Source organism: Apium graveolens, chromosome 1 (assembly GCF_009905375.1).
Source record: "Apium graveolens cultivar Ventura chromosome 1, ASM990537v1, whole genome shotgun sequence".
Lineage (NCBI taxonomy): Eukaryota > Viridiplantae > Streptophyta > Magnoliopsida > Apiales > Apiaceae > Apium > Apium graveolens.
In genome coordinates this window covers 142743558-142749774 of record NC_133647.1, presented here as the reverse complement: position 1 = coordinate 142749774, position 6217 = coordinate 142743558, and positions in this window count along the sequence as shown.

The window sequence follows — 6217 nt, the reverse complement described above, 5'->3', positions numbered from 1 at the left end:
TGGTTTTAGTTTGCACTTTAAACTTGGGATAAGATTATGCAGCAGCTCTTGTTACCCGATTATAGACAAATCTGTTGACATTTTGACCTGGAGTAGAAATAAGATTGATATGAATATGTAGGAAATCTAAATTTAATTGATCACTCTTCTACGCAACTACTTTGAATTTCTGCCATCCCATAGTTATGAGAATTAGCTCAGACTAATCAACCCTTGGACAATATCTAATATCATGTTGCAGTATTTCCTGCTAAGACTGTGTTCAATATTATTGTGTTGGATATGCAGGCATTTTTCTTTTCTTTTCTTGTAATCTGCAGGCAATAGATCTGTAGCAAAGCTTAAAGTCATGTCAGCGACAGTTGTATTTCTTAAAGCATACCATGCCATAATTTAGCTTATTGACACCTCAAATGTTTTTTAGCACAACAGGTGCTGCTGATTGACCGGTCTGAGAGATTTTTCTTTAAGCCAATGTTATATGAACTTCTTGGTGGAGGTACAATATCATTATTCATTAAAATATATTTTGAGATTGCACATACTATGGCTTCTATAATCAGCATTTGTTTGTTTATATGATGCACCTGCTCACAGACAGAATTTTCAAGTGCAGAAGTAGATTCATGGGAAATAGCACCACATTTTTTAGAGTTGCTAGCAAACACTGGTGTGCAATTTTTCCAAGATAGAGTGGAACTTCTACATCCGTCTGATAATTTGAGAATGAACGGGCCTACAAGATCTAGTTGTGGAGGCTCTGTCCATCTTGAAAGTGGGCTCACAATTGAATATGATTGGTAATTTTTACAGTCCCACCTTTTGCTAGGGATTTAATGTTGTTATTTACCATTTCCACAATATCTTCTTGTTGCTTATGGATAGATAAATATCGAAAGGCTAATTTATTGAAAATACAAAATAGAAATATATAACAATCTTGTTGAACTAAGTCATTCTGGTTGACAACCCACTGATATTGTTCCTATAATTTTACCTCTTGCATGGCCAACCTCAATCAATTTATTTTAAAAAAAATTAATGCAATTTTGTTAGGACAAAATAATTTTACCCTTTATTTTGTCAAATGCAAGTATTTTGACATTATGCTTCTTGTTCATATATTTGGTTTTGCATTTACTAATGTCCTCCATATTTTTCTACCTGTTATGATGGGTAGGAACGGATGTATAGACCTCGGATAAATTCAGTTAATCTTGTTTCTAATATGACTACTTGTCTACTTGAGCAGAAGAGATGACCCGACAAAACCTAAAGCACAAGTCTTACTCTTGTGTGCTGAAACAGTAATTAACCATGTTGCATATTTGAGCTCAAAAAAGCAAAATATGAATTAATTCTAAAGTGTGAGTCGTCTTATAAATCTAACCATATTTGAAAGCCCAAATTATGAGCTAATTGAACTACGCAGGCGAAACATAATTCATATGTAAGATACAATCCATTTTAATCTTATGTGAGATCGTAGAGTTAATTAGATTGAAGACGATACACTTGAATAGATTGTAATTTTACAAAGAAGGAATACTAGGGGTTATAATGTTATATTCCAATTAGACACGATAAATGGATGCAGTTTGGAACTTGATGTTTCGTTATTAAAATATCTAATTATAGACAAAGATATTCCTTTGAGAATGAATTCTGGGTAGAGTCATTGTCCAAGTTATTCATAATCAGATCCTAGACCTACATGGCCACAACCTTATCGTGTTTTAATCTCTATCTACAAATGTACTTTGATTGAAATTAAGAGGGAATTAAAGTGTATTTGTTATTTAACATAAAATATGGAAAGGTATGTTTTATGTGAACTATGCAGTACCTGAATTTACATATTTGAATCTGGGCAGCCAGGTTGGTGCTGGCGTTAGGAGCTGATTTCAAAAGAGATGTTGTGCCCGGTGCCGCAGAATTTACCATACCATTCTCAACCTTGGAAGATGCTTTGGTCTGATGATTATTTCAGGAGCTTTGTACTAGGCACAAATCCACAGCGGCTGAATTTCTCTCTAAGAACTATGGGACATGTGGTATGATTCACCAATATATATACTTAATTCAATCGACACGGAAAATGAGACTTTGTGGGTGATAGCAGGTGAGCTTGCAAGTTGTCTTTTTTTTTCATTTATTTCATTTTTGTGGCTCAACACTACATATTTGATTTGTGAGACCAAACCTTTTAAGCATGGGCTGTATTGTGAAACCAGGGAAGTTGTTTACTCAATTGCTCTTTGAACTGCCTTACTACAAGTCACCTTTGGAACCATGTAACTTCATAATATGTTAAGCTAGTTCGTATTTAAGCAGGCTCTCAGCAAGTTGTTTGATTCACTATGAAATGAATATAACATGCAACATCCATCTTTATTTATGGTCGAACTTAAATTTTTCAGGTCAAGCATCTTTGATGCCAAAGCAGGAATTGCTCTAAATGATAACTTTGTCAAGTTTGTTTCGTGGTATGACAATGAATGGGGATACAGGTAAACAATCGTTATCATCTAATTGTGATTCGCGGTTCAGTTGTTTCTCTTATGAGCAAAGTTGACTGTTAAATTCTTTTACATATGTCTTTTTGGGTGGTTAATGCAGCACCTGTGTGGTTGATTTGATTGTGCACATGGCATCTGTCCAGTAAGTGGGGGATCGTATTTGCTTGATTGGGATAAAGCGGCTTGCTCATCTTGTCCTCTGCAGTTGTTGAGATATCTAAATAATGGGAACTTATATGGGCCCTTGCTGTCTTGTGTAGAGAGGATTTGTGTCTCATATTTTGAAGAGTGTTCAAAACAGGATATTGAAAAACTATCTTACAATTTTCATTAGACTGAATGTCTTCAGTTGGTTTTTGGAGAATGTAATAGTTTAGATTTCAGATCATATGTTTTACTATTTTGGTTGACGTTCTCAGACAACAATTACACAATTAGTGATGTAAAACATTACACAATTTGGTCTATAAAATTCTTACACATCACTTTCAATTAAGAAAATCTGATGTCAAAAAAGATAATGTACATCACTTTAAGGTAAAAAACTGATGTCAAAGAAATCGAGGTTCAAGTCTAAATGAAACATAAAAATCACTTTGTTTAAGATAAAACTGATGTCAAGTAACTTTATAAACATCACTTTTAACCAAACAAAACTGATGTCAAAAAACACAATGTACATTAGTTTCAGATAAACAATTGATGTTAAAGACTAACATGTTCAAGTCTAAATGATACATAGACATCACTTCATTCTAGAAAACACTGATGTCTATATGCTAAATTAGACATCACCTTTCATTAAAGAAACAAATGTTTAATATGTCATTTTACATCACCTCTGTCCAAATTATTGATATTTTTGTGACAAAAAATATAGCTCAATATATGTTTAATATGTTTTAATCGGTGTAATTTAGTTATTAAATAATTTTGTTATAGCATTTTTTGTAAAAAATCATCACATAGACATCAGTATTTTTCACTAAAATCGATGTTTTTGTGACAAAAAACATAGCTCATGATATGTTTAACATGTTTAATTAGGTGTAATTTAGTTATTAAATAATTTATTTATAGCATTTTATGTAAATAATCAACACATAGACATCTGTTTTTTCACTAAAATCGATGTCTAATCGAGTATAGACATCGGGTATTCACCGATGTCTAGAATAGACATCACCGACATCAACATCGGTTGGGAAACAACATAGACATTGGCCAAAAAATGATGTCTATGGACTTTTTTCTTGTAGTGTATCTTTATAAATTATTTAACGCAACTAGAGCTCGAGATTTTGTCTTTAATCAAGGTGACATAAAATTTTTGGTGGTATCAGTAAGGATATTTTGTAGCAGAAGTACACACAGTCTTGGGTCCGATGGGTAAGGGTTAGACAGTAGATTCAGATGAGATTCCAATTGAGGTTTGGTAATGTCCGGTAAAAAATGGTGTAAATTGATTGACGAATCTCTTCAACGTTATAATTCGGACAACCAAGATCCATAGTGAATGGCGGTTGAGTGTTGTTGTGCCTATCCATAAGAATCAAAGTAATTCAAAAAGTTGTAGAAACTATCGTGGTATTAAATTACTTAGTCATAAAATGAAACTCTAGGAATGAGTTATTGAGTGTAAACTTAAGAGAATTGTTGATACTTTCACTGGTCAGTTTGGTTTTATGCCTAGAAGGTCAATGATTGAGGCGATTTATCTTGTTCGTTGCCTCACGGAAAAATATCGGGAGTGTCGTAAGTATCTTTATATGGTATTTATAGATCTTGAAAAAGTTTATGATAGTGTACCACATGCAGTAATTTAAAGATGTTTAGAGATTCAAGGGGTTCTGCCTGGGTATATAGTTGTTATTCAGGATACGTATTCAGCGGTAAGGACATGTGTTCGGACGCCATTAGGCGATATTCAGTATTTTCCAGTTGAGGTGGGCCTTCATCAGGGGTCAGTATTAAGCACCTTGTTTTTCATTGTTATTTTGGATGTGATTACTTGTACCATCCAAGCTCATGTTCCTTGATGTATGTTGTTTATGGATGATATTATGTTAATCGCATAACCTAAGACCGAGGTTAACACAAACTTAGAAAGGTGGTGTGCATCATTGGAGGCTCAAGGATTGCGTTTGAGCCGTTCTAAGGCTGAGTATCTTTGGCTCATTTCAGCGAGGAGAATCAAGAGGAGGATGTTGTCGTTTGCATTACAGATGACTGTGTTCCACAAACTAATAGTTTTAAGTACCCTGACTTTATCATAAAGAGCAACAGTGATATTTTTGCTGATGTTAAGCATCGTATTAAGGCAGGTTGAGTTAGATAGAAGGCTGCTACTGGAGTTTTATGTGATAAGAGCGCACCTTTAAAGTTGGAGGGTAAATTTTAGAGATTGGCAGGTAGATCGACATTGTTGTATGGTTCCAAGTGTTGGCCATTGAGGAAGGCCGAAGAACGTAGGTTGGACACTGCATAAATGTGTATATTGAGATGGATTTTTGGTTGCACAATGACGGATTATATTTCGAATAATACTTTTAGAAGAGTTTTGAGTGTTGAATCTATTTTCAAGAAAATAAGAGAAAGGCGTGTATATTGGTATGGGTATGTTAGATGTAGACGTACTTCACCCCAGTTAGACGAGTTGAAAATATTTTGAATAGGGGAAAGAGAATGAGAGGTCGACTGCGTCGGACGTGGCATGATCAATTGAGTTTGGATTTGGCGGCTTTAAATCTCACGAGGGATATGACATTAGTGTTAGTATTTGTGCCCTAAATATAACATTATTATATTTAAGTTTAAGACATTTGGATTATTAATATTTATCTTCTATCGATTATTCCTTTTATAATTTATTGTGTCTAAATTTACTGCGATATAAATGTTGGATCAATAAATGTTCTTGAAATATGATATACATTCTATATCTCTAAGTACGTGACTTAGAAATGAGATTATGATAATATTATCAGTATTCCTAAAGGTCCCTTGTCAAATATTATTATTAAAGGACAATAATCTATATTATTATAGCAAAGACGAAACATTAAAAATTTGGTTGTTGGTCCTTGATCACTCAATCTAAAGCTGTCGGATCAAATTGATGAGAACCATTAAATATAATTTTAAAAATTATTATTCAAGTGATAAAAGATTGAATCCTATATATTATTAAAATTATAATTTATAATATAATGATAAAAACGACCATGCATCGCACATGTTATATACTAGTAATACTTTAAGACTAGTGTGTTTGTTGATTGATGATCACATCTCATTGATCATAGGTATAGTGATACTAAAGTAAAAAACACAGGCATATATAAATATGAATGGTGCTGGACAGACCAAATGTGAGATTCTAAATATCTGTTGTGTCATAAGCAATGTTATTAAAAGCGAGATGTGCACCGAGGCGCACGCCTCATCGAAATGAAATGAATTTATTTAGAGAATGGATTATTTATTATTGAATTTTGTAAAAACACCACAAATAGGACTTCGAAACTTAAAGGAACTTTCATGTTGGATTAGTTATCTTACTATCACTTTTTCGGTAGCCATCTTTTCTCTTCTATATATAATAAGAGAACAAGATGATAAAATTCATGAGATTAAAAAGTCTCATTGAAAAGACTAAACTATCCATGTTTTTAATATTTATATAAGACATGTAATTT